Source organism: Melospiza melodia, chromosome 13 (assembly GCF_035770615.1).
Source record: "Melospiza melodia melodia isolate bMelMel2 chromosome 13, bMelMel2.pri, whole genome shotgun sequence".
In the NCBI taxonomy this organism is placed as follows: domain Eukaryota; kingdom Metazoa; phylum Chordata; class Aves; order Passeriformes; family Passerellidae; genus Melospiza; species Melospiza melodia.
Window position 1 is genome coordinate 10,177,501 of NC_086206.1, and position 18,343 is coordinate 10,195,843.

General features: G+C 41.0%; 1 protein-coding gene across 5 annotated transcripts in view; it reads right to left on the reverse strand.

Annotated features, from left to right (window-relative positions):
• Positions 1 to 18,343, reverse strand: part of ZNF423 (zinc finger protein 423) — a 282,147-nt gene that overhangs the window by 69,788 nt on the left and 194,016 nt on the right. The gene's annotated exons all lie outside the window — the stretch shown is intronic.

Below are 18,343 nucleotides of genomic sequence, written 5' to 3' on the forward strand. Positions count from 1 at the left end.
CCAATGTTTCCCTGAGGCCCTGTGCTGCCCACAGGCTGGAGAAGCCACCAGCAACATCAGGCTGGTGAGAAGCCCAGACAAACCCTGCAATCACTCTGACCATGGCAAAGTGTCCTGCTTGGCAGGGCTCCTGTTACACCCCAGCTTCCCCAAGAGCAGGATGACAAAATGGAAAGCCAATGGCAGTAAAACAAAAAAAAGCACCCAACAGCAAGGAGGAATCAGGTACCAGATTAATAATTTTTAGAATCACCCCAAACTTCCTCAGAGACCAGTAACAACCCACAGATGCTTTTGTTCTTCATGCCCGTTTATTTTTATGCCAGAGGTTCATACTATATTTTCTGTTGGAAGAATATGATATTAAAAAGGGAAAATACTTCCATTACAGCATACCTTTGCCCAAGATTTTGTTACTGCCTGACTGACAGAAACCAGACAAAGAAATAAAACAAAAGTGGGGCGGGGGGAATGTTAAGCTTTCCATTTATTTAAAAATCTATATTATTTTATGATTCTGCTTTATTTATGCTAAGGAAACTAACTCAAGACCTGATCAGGGTATCACTTTTCAAATGCCTAAATCCCTGTAAAGGTTTAGTGTCTGGCTGTGTGCATTTTGCTCAGTATTAACATGTTCAATGGAGTACTTTGATTTTTTTTTTTTTTATCTAGACGCCAGAAGCTGGTGAATATATGCTTCATAGCTTCAGATAAACCTTTTGTTCTTCTGGGGCTGATCAGCTGGTGCGGCAGCGAGAGGGAGAGGAGGAAGGAAATTCACAGGGGCTCCACGGTTTCAAAAAGTCAAATTACCTCTGAGCCATGGCATTGCTGATAATTTAAATGAAAAAATATATATACAGGCTGCACCACACAACATCTCTACTGTTAGGACTTTTAATGAAGCCCCAGTTGTGATGACACTGAAGCAGGGAACGCTACGGTGGGATAATTACTTGGCTCCCTTGCAGCTGAGTTTCACAGATGCATTATTAACGGCACATTCCATGCCATAACGAGCACCGAATGTAGGTGGGATTCGCGAGCCCCGGCATCCGCCATTAGCAGGTTGGCGCAAACACAAATGAGTGTTTTCACAAAAGCATGCAAAGGTTGTGAAATTCCAATGAATTCTTTCACTGGAAAAAAGAGTTCAAGCTGCCATGACCGGATATGTCACCTCCCACGGCACGCTGCGCGCCCGGCGAGGCACCATGGGAAATTACAGAATCAGAATGCATTGATTTTTCTGTAGAAAATACAGGCGGCAGCCCTGATGAAGAATTAAGGAGGAAATGTAATAACCTAATTCTCCTCCAACATCCTCACACACACTCTTTCCAGCCCGGGCACCTGGCACCTCATCCAGACAATTGCCAGGTGAAAGCCACAGATAAAAATTCGCTATTGCTTAAGCACATGGTGGAACACTGGGCTGAGTGCACCACCAGCTGCTTTCACCAGGGCTGGACTTGGCCCACTTTGTCTGAATCTCATCAGCTTTAAGACACAACATTTCCAAGCAATACTTGTTTTATGCTACCACACGTTCTATGTTTTTCTCCATGACATTCATCTCCTAAACATTCCTTCGATACAAACCCTTAACAGGTTTTCTCCATAGAATACTATTTACAGTATAAGAAATTATTAATATTTCCTCCTCAAACTATACTGCATATGGCTTGAAAACTCTGGAGAATACAGAAAGAATTTTCCCTCTCTCTCACACAACATGCACAGAAAATATGACATTAATGTCTTCCTTTCTTAGGGGGCAAGTTCCCAGCCCTCACCCCCATTCCTGCCTCCTCAATGGCACACACAGTTAAGCCATTCCTCCCTGCTGCACAATAATGCTTATTTCCCTGTTTGCTGAAAAACTTCGGACTAAATGTAGTTACAAAATTAGTGGCAGCCCTGCCTTGCCTGTTTGGCTTTTTTTAAAGCTTCTATTTCAAGGTGACCCTTTTCCTACTTTGTGTGTCACCCCAAGTGTTGCTGCTCACATACTGAACCAACACTCTCCCAGTAATTAACACCAGCATTTAATGAAGTCCAGCTGCTGTGATGGCAAACTGAAGGGATGCCAACCTTTGTAAACTAGTACTTGGGCTACTCCAGTTACAGCTGCTTTAAAACCACAGCAATCAACTTCTCTTTGCCTACTTCTCAGAGATAATTCTTACCAAATAAGACAAGTGTTCAAGATTAAGCATTTAATAATAAAGCTTATCTCTGAACTAATATTTCAAGCTGGAAATTATATAAAGGGCTGGATCAACTTAAATGAACACTGCAAAATTAATAAAAATCCCAAGCAGCAAATGAAAATCTAAAATGAAGATTTGCAATGTTAAATACATAAACCTTTAAAAGCCCTAGAAGCACAGTTCCAAAGGGAAAATTGGAGACAGATTCTTCAGCAATATCTGGTCCTCTGAACTCTTTTCCTGATCCAGTATGAGAGACACATACAGCCAATGCTTTATTAAAATAATGCTCTCTGCCAGTTGTTTCATTACATGCAGGGACATGGTAGGGATACTAGGTGAATGCTTTTAGAGACTGTTTAAAAGGGTCTGCATTATAACTCATACCACATGGATTTTCAAACCTTCCACAGTTTGCATCTACACAGGCTTCTTGCTCTACTCCTTAATCTACCTCGCTGAAAATAGTTTCCATGCAGAATTACCAATAGCATTGCACAATTTAAACACACATTTCCTTAACTCCTCTCCACAGCCAAAAAAAAAAGCAATTCAAAATTCCAAAAGATGCCCTCCTCTTCTCTCACACCCTCATTTCTGCTTTCCATACCTAATCTGTACTCCCACTTCAGCTGAAAAGACACCCAGCTTGGGCTGGAGAGAGATCTGTGAGCTGAGCTGTCCCAGGCAGAGGAATCCCAGCCTGCTGCCAGAGGTGGGCAAGCAGGAAGGGCCAGAGAAGGTGAGCTGGGCTGAGACAATGAAGAGCAGAACCCTGGCAGATGTAATTATTTCTCAAAATTACTAACAGAGATAATGGCTTTTACCATGATAAACAGTCAGAGGCATTTTAAAATGCATGTGGGGAGGGAACTGACTAATTTACTTTCATTGGAACTAATTTAAACATAGGTAATATGCAGCAATTTACAAATATATTCAGCACCAGGAAATCAACAATTCTTCCAAGCAGGGGTTAATCCAAGGCTCAAGCCCTGCAGTTGGGCCAATTTTTCCACCAGAGACCTAACATTGCAGGATTGGCATTAAAAGTACATCCTCGATTATCCTAGATATCCATGCCCCTGAGAATATAACTTAAAAACAAAATCATTAGCTTACACAATAACATAGTCCTTGAAAAATAAAGAAATTCTTGTGTACAGAGCAATGCTGACTTCCAAGCACAAATTCCTTTGTTTTCCTATGAGCTGCACTGAAATAATTGCATAACCTGGCAGCACTTTGCAATGTGTCAACAATGCAGGGGCAGGAAGGTAGGAAAAACTAAAAGCCAAGAACACAACTTTGGTGCAACTTACAGAAAATGCTGCACATATTACACCATCTATTTTTCTTATTGTAGTTTTGATTTTAAATTATGCAGACTTTCACAGGGAAAGTAAATTTTTAGTCTCAAGAAGCTGTTGTGGTGAGGTTTTACAAGGGCAACCATGGGAATGGGACATGATGGCTTTGCATGGCACATCAGTAACAAGGCTCACAAACCTCTCACATGCATTGGCACCCTTATAAGAGTCAACCATGAAAAAAGTCTGTTTACAACAAAAGGCATCTGGTAACTATGATTATTCTGCCTTAAAACTGAACATTTTAGATTTCTTAGCTCCCTCTTTTGTTCAGTTTTAGTTCCTATGCTTCCTGTTTTCTGCTTTGCCCAGTTCTTTTCCTACACGTTAGAACCCCGCATGACAAAAAACTTCATAATCACCCCACTGATTTTAAAACAGGTGAGTTTTATTAGTTTCACCAAGAAAGAAAGTTCATACATATATTTTTTATTCATTTTTCAAATCATTCCAAGAGGCAGCTACCCTGTTTTTTCTGCAATGATAAAGCTCACAACTTGCTAGCCTGGAAACTCAAGGGAATTGTCTACTTGAAAGTAGAGCCTGGACTGCTAAATATGGATTCATATCTGGATATTGAAACCATCCTGCTTCCCAAACACTGGCTGTTCTCCATGCAGTCAGACTTCAGGTTGGTCTAACATGCTGGTGTACACAAATGCACACAGACATTGAGGTCTGTATCCATGAAATTAAAGGTATTTTCTCTTTTGTCCTGGAGGCCTCTTTTTAAGTTACTGCATGCCACCACTCTGGAGTTAAGTAAAGGATGTAAAATAACTTTTGAAGAAAAAAAAGAAATCCTTTTATTACAAAACTCACAGGCAAAGGAACTGAAGTTTCTTATAGGATACTCTGTTCAAGATTTTTAGACACCTCAAATAAAGCTTCTTCTATATATTCATGAACAGAAGAATAGACATTTTAAGATCATGCATGGAAAGTATAATCTGTAGACCTTTCAGTATTGCTGAATTGCTGATTTCAGCACCCTAAGGCACTGCTATATCTGCATAGGTGGTTAGTCCCTGTGTAGCAGTGTACAGACTCCATGGGCACGTGAGGAGCTTCATGAATTAGGGGTATGACAGATGTGGCTCAGTCAGCATAAAGCAATAGCTTTAAACCTGCCACAGGCAGTGCTTCAGAGATGTCACTGTCCCACACTGTTTTTAAAGAACAAGATTCAGGATTCTGGCATCCTCAACTTTAAACCTGCTCCTAAAACTGGCACATTTTGCTTAGACAAGACATACCTTTATTGTATAATGACACAGAAATGTAATAAAGTTGTTTTTTTCCTGCGAAGAAGTGGAAAAGTGTTTCCACTGTCTTTAGATTATTGGCTTTCATGTTCTTCAGTAAGTTCCCCTCTGGACTGCCACAAGTCCAGAGTCTCCCTGTAAGCAGAGTTGAGCACAGACAAACCTGCAAGGGATGCTGCTGCTAACCCTGCATCTCCTCTCAGAGCATGGCAAGGGCTGCTGCTGCTTCTCTTGTGCTCACTTTCCAGACAGGGAAATACTAATTGTCTTTTAAAAATCTCTATAGTATTTTGTCAATATTTTTTTATTACAGCAGAGCATGTATAAATATTTTATTGTAAACCAAGGGCCTAAAATAAACAGTTTAGTAAATAGTTATTACATTACAAGGAAAAACATCTGTGGAAACTGTTTTCCATGTAATTATTCTTGCTATTTTACATTAGCTCTCAATGTGAATTTCTTTGGCTCTAATGTTTCACTTGTTCTAAATCTTCCTCCTTGTTGCTATTATTAAAATCTTAAAAAGGTGCCAAATCTTAAATGAAGAAAAAAAAAAGATTCGCTAGAAATTATTCATATCACAGTGAGCCTCTACTAAACCTGGCAGGGGTGCAATATTTTCGGTGAAATTAACATAAAATATACAACTGCAAATTATCCAGGAAATAGCTATGTTCTTTACAGTGCACATTTACATTTGGTAAAAAATGTTCTACTTATCTGTCTAGCACAAAGCTCCAATCGCTTCCAAAGGCAGTTTTAAAGGGACAGTGAGAGCTCTGCACAGGGAGCACGGTCCTTGCAGCAGCTGTAACAAATAGCTGGGGGGCAAAGTGACCTTCAGTAATTACTAGAGGTAACAGTCAGCACTGGACATTCCTTCTTGTGAATACCAACCATCTAATTTTAGAAATATTTCCCTTTTGGTACGCTGGATGAATTTTCTCTCTTAGGCCTAAGTCCTTTCTACTAAACACAAGAAAAACTGTAATACCATGTAAAATGCAAATCTTGCTGTAAATATTTTATAAAATTGTTGCATACATCCCAAAAGCTATAGGTCTTAATTGAGAGCAGGCTATTTTTCCAGTCAATATATGGAAATGGAAAATGCTAATTCATGTTTTTCTACTTATGAAAAACCCTGGAGAATGGCAATACCACAAATGCACTCACTTTAATATTATAAATATAATTTGGCTCCCTCTTTGCAGTCCCTGATGTCCTGGCTTTTATCTCCCAATGGCTGCAGAGGAAGAATCAGAGAATCGCTTTTACATCCCCTGCGCAGGAAGTTCCCCCCGCGTGCTGCCAGCTTGGCAAAAGAGCAACGGCCTGAGCTCGCAACCGCGGCAAACAGGAACTGAAACAAGAAATTCCAGAGCTCCTGCACAGGAAACGAGCCTCACACCAGAGGCCAGCAGACCTGCTCAGGATGAGCGGTGTGCACACTCAGCCCCGCTGGTCAGAGCTGTCACCACCATGGGATGGTGGTGTGGAGGAGCAGGGCTGCCCCCCGACACTGTCCCCCATCTGTGTGGCTCTGCCTTGCACTGACACTGTCCCCCATCCCAACAGCTCTGCCTTGCACTGACACTGTCCCCCAGCCCCATGGCTCTGCCTTGCACTGACACTGTCCCCCATCCGTGTGGCTCTGCCTTGCACTGACACTGTCCCCCATCCCAACAGCTCTGCCTTGCACTGACACTGTCCCCCAGCCCCATGGCTCTGCCTTGCACTGACACTGTCCCCCATCCGTGTGGCTCTGCCTTGCACTGACACTGTCCCCCATCCCAACAGCTCTGCCTTGCACTGACACTGTCCCCCATCCGTGTGGCTCTGCCTTGCACTGACATTGTCCCCCAGCCCCACGGCTCTGCCTTGCATTTATCTGTCCCCCTTCAGAGCAGCCAGTGGCCTGGATAACAAAGCCTGGAAACCATCTCTCACAAGTGGTACTGAATATGACTAAAAGTCATTTAGCCTGCTCCAGCATATGGTGACTTGTGCCTGCCTTTTTCATCCACTTTTCATTTCCTTGTCAAGGAAAAGACTGCTTTTTCCATCTTCTAGAAGAGAAATCATTAGGCTGTTAAAGTTAAAACTCTCCAAAGGTCACTGATGCTGGCTTTGAAGAGTGAAAATGATATAATTCCCCATTAGACTTTTAATCTCATGATTAGAGCTAAAGTTAACATGGCTGTTTCATTTTCTACCAGGCAAGAGTAAACTCATTTTTTCTTTCTCTACCAGAATACTTAATAGCATCCTATCTTGATGAGCAACATCTCCTAGTTAAACAGTATGAACAATGGAAATGCAAAATACTTTGGAGAGAGGTTTTGAATTTTTAAATGCTATTGATTAACCGTGAAAAGTCTTACTACATGCAGCACAGCAAAATCCACCCATGGAAATCCCTCATGAGGAAAAGAACCTGCTCTTGGTAGACAAAACTGCAGTCCTTGCTGGCACAGAAGCGAGACAAGGGGGAAGGATGCTTTTATTTCCAGTTTGAGCTCTTACTCCTACATCCCTAGAACTAACCCCTACAAATGGTTCTGAACCCAGTAGTGCGAGTGAGTGCGGGCGGGACCCAACACAAAAACTGCCCCCCTTAAGCCTCCTCAGGGGTATTTAGATTTGCAAAATCCTTGCAGTAGAGTCTGTGGGGCAAGAATTTACAGGTGCACCCTGGTTTCAAAACCCAATGTACAGCGTTCACTGTTATTACAGGCAGACACATGGAAAAAAATTCAATTTTCTTCATTCAAGACAAAGTCTGATAACCAGCTAGTAAAACTCAGACTATAATTTCTTATTCAGTGTTCCACATGAGATGCATTTTGCTGAATTTAACATGTTTTGCTGTTAATGGATTTCACAGTGTGTTGCCATTTTTATACAGCTGTCCAAATAAAATGTTGTGTACAATGATGTGCTTTTACTGTATTGCTAGCTTGCAAATGGCAGCCAATTTCCCAGTTTAAGCCTTAGGAAAATGGGATAACTCTTTGACTAGGCCATTTAAAGGTCTCTGGAGCTCTTTTCCTGGTAAGTCATGGTCAAACAAGAACAAAGATGCAAGTTAGATATAATTGCACCTTGTACATTTAAGATCTAATAGTATTTCCACTGGAAAGAGAAATAAAACCTCAATATTTTCACTTTTGTATTTTTCTTTGCTGAACCAAGTCAAAAGACATTTACTATTTACAATTTATGTAAATTAAAAAGGCTTATATTTTAAAAAAATTAAATTGTCCATCTAGATTTTCAAATGCTATATAAAGTAAATTAAGCAAATAACATCTCATGATGTAAATCCCCCATCCCTTGGAAGGTCATCATTCAGGTTTAACACATTGTTGACTTCAGTTTCTGACACATTAGAATTAGTCTTCTAAGGAAATTGTCTCCATTGATGTTCTGGAAATGAAGGCATAGCTTCTACCAGTTTAAAAATATTTTAAAGGCACAGGGAAGGTTGGTTTTTTTTTTTGTTTTTTTTTTTTTTTTTTTACCTGATATCACAGATTTATTTTAAAATGGTGAATCAAAAGTTTCTTGGGTCTTTTGGGGTTTTTTGTTTGTTTGTTTAAGAAAAGGGGGATAAAAATGGAATTTCTTAACTAGAAAGTTAAACAAGGAGAAAAATGTCACTGGAATATTTTCTTCCCTTCAACTTTAGCTATCTATATCCGGCCCAGCTTGAATCAGTTACCATTCATTGCATGAGGTTTCATCATTTAACTTTTGTTGCCAATATTTATTCCTGGATATAACTCACAGTCATGGGGTTTAAGAACTATTTGTCCATACCCCAATAATACACGATAGCTGATGCGTGCAAAACAAAACAACAGAGGACATGCTAGTGGTGCTAGTTGATGCTGATCTTTTAAAAAACCCAAACCCTATCTGCAGCAAAACCTAAAACCAAAGGCTCTGCCTGAGCCAAAAATTTCCCTGTGAATATAGAACAGGAGAAAGTCATCATAAAATCTAAACACTTCCCAGTTACACACACAATGACCACAAAATTTGGTCATTTTTAAGGCCCATGACTGTCCACCAGATGATGGATGATGTGCAGCTGAAGGCAGGATTAAATCCCAAGTAGGCTGTGACTGACTAAAGTAGTGATGTAAACACATCAGCAGAGTGCACTTCCTACCTGGTGCCACCTTTTGTAGTCTTCTCCACCAATTCAGGAGGTGCCAAAGAAGGAAAGACTGGACTAAACTGGAGTTGGCACTTCCTACACAAAGCAGGAGGCAAAAAGGCTCAGCTCCTCCCCATGAGGTCTGCACCTCATTCGCCCCACCTGCCTCTGGGCTTGTGCCAGCAGGACAAATCACAAACACACAGCTGAGACTGTCACCCCACAGGGGACCCTGGTGAGGCCACACCTCGAGTCCTGGGTCCAGTTTTGGGTGCCTCCATTCAATAAAGGCTTTGAGGGGCTGGAGTCTGTCCAGAGAAGGACAGCAGAGCCGGTGAAGGATCTAGAGAGTCAGCCCAATGAGAAGCAGCTGAGGGAGCAGGGGGAATCAGCCTGGAGAAAAGGAGGCTCAGAGGGACCTTCTTGGTCTCTGAGCTCCCTGCCAGGAGGGTGCAGCCAGGTGGGAGTTGGGGTCCGCTCCCAGGCAACAGTGACAGGAGAGGAGGAAATGGCCCAAACCTGCACCAGGGGAGGTTCAGGTTGAACATCAGGAAGAATTTTTTTACTGAAAGGGTTGGTAAGCATTGGAACAGGCTGCCCAGGGAGGTGGTGGAGTCACAATCTCTGGAAATGTTCAGAAACTGGATGTGGCACTCAGTGCTCTGGTCTAGTTGATAAGGCAGTGCTTGGTCAAAGGCTGGACTCCATCTTGGAGATCTTTTCCAACCTCAATGATTTTATGGCTCCATGAAATGGGTGAAAAAGACAGCTATGGAACTACAGTGAGGTGTTTTGGCCTGCTATGTAGTTCTGTCTTAGAAAGATTGTGGTATTCATACACTATTTCTTTGAGTTTCTTCAGTTGTGGCAGGACAAAACAGTTTTCACTTAAAAAACCATGATTTGACACTTCTTTAGAGTCTGACATTACCACAGGAAGTCTGACAGGGACAACCAGAAGTCTCCTACCTCAAGCATATTGTGCAATCATCTAAAAAAAAAATTAATTTTTAAAATGGCACACAATGGATCTCAGAAGTCATAATATTCAGTTAAAACCCTTCTGAGTCTTAAAAAGGCACAAAGCTGTCAAAAATTACTAATAAACCGAACGAAGTCTGTGACAAGGAAGCAGCACATCTGCAAAGACCAGTTGTGCAAAGGCTTTATCTGTGCCAGGATTCTTGAAACAAAAAAAAAGGTACAAGTGCCTAAAAAGTTTACATGAGTTTCCTTCATGGGATCAGTTGTAAGGAACCTCAAGGCAGCAAAGTCTTCCTCCACAAATTAAAAAAACAAGATTCCAGTACCCCAAATAAAGCATCCAGGGAGGCCTGTGTTTGATTTGACTTGCTTGCCAGCTATCACAAAACAGAAATAATTTTTAAGGGTCATGTCAGTTGGTAACCTCTTGTTCCAGGAGACCAGATAAAATCTTCCACAAGGTTAAGGATGCTGTTGAGTTTAAACTATAATTAAAGGCAACAGTCCAACTGCCTGACTCTGATACTTCCCAAGTAACAGAAGGTACAAACCTGGACTTTTAACATATGAACAAACCCTTTTTCTATGATAACTAGAGCTAGGGTTCAGCATATGCACACCAGTACCCTTACTGATTCACCAGAGGGTTGCTTTCCAATCAAAAGAAGAAAAATAAACACTTGTCAGTGCTCGAAAGTGCTCAATATAGAATCTCATATTCAGAAATAGTAAAATCCAGAACCTTATCAGCAGAAAAGGAATTGAACTATAGATCACTGATACTAAATACATTCTTCTCCCACTTTGCTATGACTGGAAACAGTCTGGAACCTTGTCTAGGTTCCCCCAAACAGGTAAAATGAGTATTTTATAACTCTGCCAAAGCTAATTCCTAACTAATCCACATATGAGGTCTTTCCAGCTTCACTAAACATTCATTACTTTGCTCTTTATTCACTTCTCATATATCATCTACTTTTCAGAAAAAGTCACTAAGTTTTCTGTCAGTCAAAAAAAGTGGTACTGGTATCAGATATTTCCAAACCAGTGAATAAAGAAGAAAGTGGGATAACATCTACATTATCCAGATAGAACTGTTACTTGCTAAAAAGCTCCCACAAAGAAATCAACACCTAAATTTTAAGGACAGAACAAATAGAAACATTAGTCCCACAATTCAGATGAGGAGAACAATGTCCTGAAAATATCATTGATATGAAGTCTGAAGAATGCAGTTAGAAATGGTGGTGGGTTTTTTCCTTCTTCCACCCCCAAGAAATATTCTGGGTTTTTTTCCTCAAAAGTAGGACACAGAGGGGTGCTGACCTCTCCACCAGAAAGCAGAGTCATTTCACCATCTGCAGAGAGAACCCAAGCCCCATATGGTGAGGGCTTGCTTTCTTTTCCAGATTCAAGAGTAGCAAAGAGGGGCTAAGAAATTTGGTTATGAACTTAGAAATACCTGGCCATATGCATATAAAATATGTGAGAATAAGGCAGAAACTATCTCTGCAGACTTTTAAATACAAACATAAAACAGTTTTAAAGGTGAGTTAATAAAATGAAGACCAAGTTACATAGTCAGAAAAATTATTTCTACACAGGGTAAAGTTGACTGAAAATAGCATTTTTTGCTACACTGCCTAGCTGATATTGAAAGGCTGGGGCTAGACTGAGGTGCTTGTTAATGGTAACTTTGAAGAAGTATCACACTTAAAACTCAGACTGATTGCAGAAAAGGTGTTTTATCGACTGCTCCCTTTATGAATAAATATGAAACTACCAGGAAAACGTTTAAACAGGTGTAATCATCACTGCATATGAAAATTGAGTTTGGAGGCTGTAATGAATCTTAACACAGTTAAGAAAGAATGAAAGCAATGTAACACTGTGCTCATTGCCCATTATGCATGTATCATGCAAAACAGGAATGTTGTCATAGCAGCTATAAAAATGTCAGTGAAAACTGAACTACTATTACCAAGGTTTAAATGAAATGAAAAATGCAAAAGGAATATGTGAAGGAATATATTAAGGGAAATGTTATTTCTTTCCTGATAAACAAGCAAACCAAAATACATTCTCATGGAATGGAGTATTTGTGTGAACAAATATGCATCGGTAAAAATTGCAGGAGGCCACAGATGCACAGGACAACTGGATAAAATTATTAAGATTTTTTCAAATCAATTTTCCAGTATTAGAAAGGAAGGAACAGTAAAAGCAAAATGTTTTGAGGTTTCAAAGTAGGAAACCAATTAAGTTATAGATTTTATTAAGGCGAATTTTGGTTATACAAAATACAAGAAGCTGCTTCTGTCTGTTAGCAATGGCAACCTGGATTTCAGTAGGACTACACCGATAAGAAGTGTTGGAAAACAAATATTTCTAGCCTTTAATACACTATATTTATTACAATATTTAGTGACTTGCAAATGTGGTTAATGCTAAAATTATTGGATGAAAAGAAAAAAAAACAAAACAAAAAAAAAAACCAAAAAAACAAAAAAAACCCAAAAAACACCAAAAACCACCCAACAAAAACCCAGGGCTTAGAGTTGGGCCAAATAACAGGAGACCTTTACTGGCATGAGCAGATGGCTGTGCCCAGGAGCCTGAGCCAGCAGCAAGCTCCACTTGGGCAAAGCCTCCCAAGCAGCACCAGCAGGGCCCCAGCCAGTCCCTGGGATTAAGTCTCCTGGGGACATGTGGAGGGAAACACCCTGTACGGGTTCATCTCTAAAGGTAAGGGCTTTAGGGCACTTACACTTGACATATTTTTTCCCAAAATTAGTCTTTCTCAAAAGGCAGGTGCTGCAAAATGAAAGTCTAGTACATATTGTTCATTAAGGCAGGTCCACATAGAATTGGATATTGAAGCAAGTGCTAGGTAAATATAAGAAGGTTGTACCTTCAATTCTGCATTAAAAGAGCAATTACTTGGAATATGCTTCACAAACATCAAGTTAAAAAAATATTTCTGAGTTCCTAATGTGTCCATAATTAATTCACACATTCAGCAGTTGAGTCCAGAAATATGTTCCTGTTGATAATTTGCAAGTAATGCTTCAAAAACAATCTGGCACATTTTTATTTGCCTTAATGCCTGAAAGCTATCACTAAGACAGTGCTTTACAATGTCACCATCACTGCTACCATGTACATGCCTCAACTAACAGAAGTCCTTAGGTCCAAAGAAATAAGTATTTTACAAGAATTAAATTATAATAATTTAAGTTGCATCTTTCAATATTAACTACATTTATTTCATGTAAAGTAAAATATGTTTTACTATAAGAGAGATTCTGAAAAGCATTAGCTGTCTTCAGCTTAATGAGAATGAGGAACAAATGCTTCACAAGATCAGACCTGAGTATAAGAAATGCTTCACATCCTCATCAGAGGATGCCCAGGGCTAAGTATCTTCATATACATAAAAGCCAGTTCTGCAAAATTGAACCTTACCTACATCCTTGTCACATGCACTCACAATCTACTGTGACAGGAAGGAGTTCAAGACCATCCAAATGACTCTGAATTTTTATCATATAAGATATAAATTAGCAATTTTGTTAAGATCTAAATTTATGAACTTTATGTTTCATGATCAAAATCAAAAGATAAAACCGTTTGTTTCAATTTTTAAACACAAAACAAAAATATAATTGGGAATATATTGATTTATGCTTGATTTGAGTACGATCTCAGGGACTGAGCTTGTTATCAACTGCAAATTCTTCTGAACATAAAATGAGTTTTCTAAACTGCTGCTTTCTAGAAAATTATTTCTGTAGTTACTATTGCAATTTGACCTTTTCCAAGGACCCAACTTAGTTTTAATTTTAAAACATTACATTATTTAAAATGTTAACAAAATAACAGACCTAACAGACCTATAGTTGGCCATTATTTTGTTTCAAATACTTGTATGTATTTGAAAGAAATGTAACTGCAGATGGATGTTTTTCCTTCTCTTTTGTGTTTAATTCTGGCAGAGTGTTTCCAGAACTTGAAACATGATCTCTAAGGGCAGGAAAGGTAATTAAGATCCTTGGAGTCCTATGCTGCACATAATGTATGATTTGCCGTGGCTTGGGGCAGTACTCAGAAAACTCTCCCAAACACGGTGTTTAACTTTGTCAACCCCATCTCATCAAACAGGGAAGAATTTATCCAGGCTGCAGTTCAAGAACTGGACCAGGGCACAATTTCACTGTGACTTCTGGAAGCTTTCCCTTCAGCACTCCCCTCTGTCCCCGGCGGCTCCCAAAGCTCAGACAGGGCCTCATGCTCACATCACAAACACATCCAGCCTCGCCCCTCCTCCCCTGCTCACCAGGGCTCATTGCTGGCTCTTGGCAGGGAGCACTGGCAATTCCACGGGAGGGACAGGAGGGGCACTGGGGCAGGGCTCTGCGGAGCTCCCAGCACTGGGACAGCCTCTCGTGGGCCCACAATGCGCACATTCCTTTGGAGCCAGAGGCAGGAGGAACGTTACAGCAATCCCAGTGCTGGAGCACAAACCAGGAATCATTCTTTTCCCTGTTCCAGCACTAACCAAGCCCCAGTTGAGCTTCCTGTGCGCATTTGCCAGGAGACTTTCTTGGAAAATGGAGAAAGAAGAGTTGGGACAGTTGCTCATCTTCTTTGAATGTTAAATGGAAAACATGCTCCATCTAAGTGAGACAGAGAGAAGTACTGCTGTGCCCACTCCTCTTACCCAAAGAGCCGAGAGCTCTGGCAGGGATCAAATGCACTTCCCCTTGATACAGGCAACCTGACCCACCCAGAGAACAAATCTGTGCAATTATGTGCCCCTGAAAAATATCAATTAGGGAGCCCAGCCTGGCTGTGGGAAGAGCACAGCTGTAAAAACCCAACAGGAAAACCCTGGGCCTAATCCTCATTTCCCTTTGCGGGGCTCTGAGCGGATTTCCCTTGGCGGTGCAGGATGGGAGCCTGGTGGGGACTTGGTGGTGGCCCTGCCATGGAGGCTTCAGCTCCCCCAGCCATGGGCAGAGGCTGCACTGACAGATCTCCACGCTGGGGCTGCTGCCATGGCTGCTCAGTGCCCCCCATAGAGCCCCGGGCCCGCAGGCCCATCCTCCCCTCATCTCTCAGACACGGCACATCAGAGGCACGGCTCAGTGGGGAGAAAAGGGGGAGAAGCTTTAAACATTGCCAGGTCAGCACAACAGGAGGTAAGCAAGTACAGAGGCAGCAAGAACTGCTGAAAGTTTTTGATATAGTCCCAGGTGGACTCCCCAATGTCTGTAAATGTTTCAAAGGGGGATCCCCTTTCTGTGGGCATGGAAATGTTTCAAAGGAGCCCCAATCGGTGCAATGTTTCAAAGACCACTGCTCTCTAAAAATTCCAACCCGAACTACCCCCCCAGCTGAAAACCTTCCTAAACAGATCCCCTCCTGGCTAACCCCAGCTGAGGAGCTCTGTTCTGCCACACAGAGCCCTCCTACAGCGTCAGCTGAAACAAAACATCTCCCGTTTCCCTCCTCTGGGGATGGATCCAGCCTGCTCCCTCCCTGGGGACCCCTGAAGGACCCAATGTGCCTCTGTGTTTGTGCACAGGATATGAAGGGCTGGAGTGCAGCAGGGTAATTTTTCAAAGCGGTGTGTGGGAGTAGCGCTGGAAATTCTCTTCATACTGCTTTGAAAAAAATCAACCCCCTACCTCCATGAATTATGAACAGGGCCTCCAGCTCCAGACTGGGAATCTGAGAGGTTGAAGAGGGAGGCACAGTCAACTTAACTGGATGTTGTTTTTAAGACCATGATGTCAGAAATAATTGAATTCTTTAATCATATTATGGATGCTGCTACCTAAAAGGTATCACTGCTACAGAGCAGGGATTCCTTTGCTGACAGTCACTTGAGCAGAATAAAACTGTAGGCAAGTGCTTAAGATATCTCAACTATTGATTTTGTGTTTCTCAAAGTATGAGAAGAAAGTGCTGCTGAGTCTTGGATTATCAAAGCTAAGGGATTTTTTACCTAAAAATTACATGTCAAGGCTAACTTCATTGTCTTGGCTCTCCACAAATTCAAAAGAGAGATAAAAATCTCTCCGTGGAAATGCTTATCCTACTCAAACTCTTATCTTAGATTGGTATCAATCATTCATTTTCCCTGGACAGCATCTCAATAACTATATTAAACCAGACACCTTAATTTTAGACAGATACAAGTTCATTGAGATGAGGCCAGCCCTAAGCTCCAGAGGACACACAGTCTGAGGGTAAGTTCTTCCTGTCTCCCAAACACCTGCATGTTCACCGTGAGATCTCAGCGTCCCTCCAGCACAAACAAATCTTCATCTGCAGATTTTCAATTGACAACAATGACATGAATAATTCCTGTGAACTAGACCTGGGCTGCAGACACAGCTATACTGGCTTCTTTCTCCTGCTGCCCATCTGGCTAGACTTGGTCTAACACAGAGAGGGGAAAACTCTTGCACCCCTTACCCCTGCTAAACCAGCCTAAGCAGTAGGGAGGCATGTGCAAGTCTGTCCTAAGGCCTGAAAAAGGGAACAAAGTGCTCAGGCTATGACCAGGGGGGACAGGAGCAAGCACAGGAGGGAATTAGTCTCTCTCCCTACTGTTACCATCCCAGGACTATATAAATTAACACTAACAATCTCAACAGCATTTGTTGCTGAAGAAATGCTGATATCTATCCTCTCCTTTTCCCTTCAGTATTCCCCAGTAAAGAACAAATAACTATGAGCAAACTCACTGGAAACACCTTTTTTGTGAACAGTTGAATGTCCTGAGGGAGAGGGGGCCCAGAAGGGTTGTGAACTGAGATACCCAGAGTGAGAGGAAGTTTAGCTCCATATTAAAGGTTTCTACACATTGCTCTTTCCTAAACTGAACCATTAAAAGCAGTGATGACCTTAACTTAACACACATACCTCAGCAAAGAAACATGAAGATATGACACCACAGTAGAATTATCACATATTTTCTTACCACACCCTGGTATTTACAATGTTCTAGGTGTACAGAACTGGGCCTGTAGCACTTTTGTACTGTATAGAATTCTTCCAAATATTAAAGTAACCAATGTACAGCTTCAAGGAAACAATGGGTACAGTTTTCACAAATAACAGCACCACAATTTTCACAGCCTCCAATGCCTTCTACATCTGTTGTTTTCCAATGGTGCTAAGGACTTTGTAAGGTCATGTGTATAATTGTATATTATTCCAGAGAGCACTAATATGGGCATATACATAAATAACATTCACATATCAGTTACTGGAAAATGAAGAAATTACATTTTTCCAAAAGGAAAAAAATAGTTCCCCTTGAATCAAGCAGAACCTTAACTCAGCATTTCATGACCGTTGTATTTAAAAACCACTTATTAGCTACTGGATCACAAATTAAGTTGAAACAAGTGCTAAGCTTGCTAAGGACTTCTTTCTCAAAATCTAGGAGGGAGCTACATGAAATCACCATGGTCCAATTAACAAGGATCTCACTCTTCAAGCTTGCAAACAAGAGATTATATTAACACCTGCTACAAAAGCAAACACTTTCAGATATCTTTATCTTAACCTGCTTGACATTAACTTAAAACTCCTGTCTGGCTCTTGGATGAAAATGACTGTGACTGATATGTATGTTTTTCATTTGGGGGTAGGGGTTTGAAGAGTGTGTCAGTCCACATTTCTCTCTCTCTGGTATTTATGCATAATCCACTTCAAAGCTAATAGGAGTTACATAGCAGAATTGATGGGAGAATAATTTCCTAAATGTAAAATTGCTGAAGGAAAACCATTATGCTTATCGGAGATAAATGCTGCATAGGCAAGTATGAGACACAGAGAGCACTGCCAGGTCCTTGAAGGGTCTCATCCAACACATGCCTACAGTGGCATGTGTAAGTATCTTCTTGTGGGCTGTGCACCAAAATAAACTGACCTCTTGGGCCAACACATTTATAACATCTGTCCATACAGGAAAAAACCTTTCTGTGTGTTTATCAGAGAAGCAATCACAGCTGCAGCAGAAGTACAACCCATCAGGTGACAACAATGCTTTTACTAACTCCTGTGACAGGACTGTCACAGAAGGCAGAAAGCGCTGATTTTTAAAACATTTGTATGTCTGAAAAGCTGAACTTTCTGAAGTCCAGAATTGTTGGGAAAAGTAGAAAAAACCACTGAAATAACTCTGTAAGTGTTTTGTTTTGACAGGGTTCCTCAGGAATTCACCACACTTAGCTGGGAAAATGCTAGCAGTTACATCTATTCAATGTCATGACATACAAAATTGAAACATAATTGCTCCTAAGTGGTTGACAACTGGCAAGT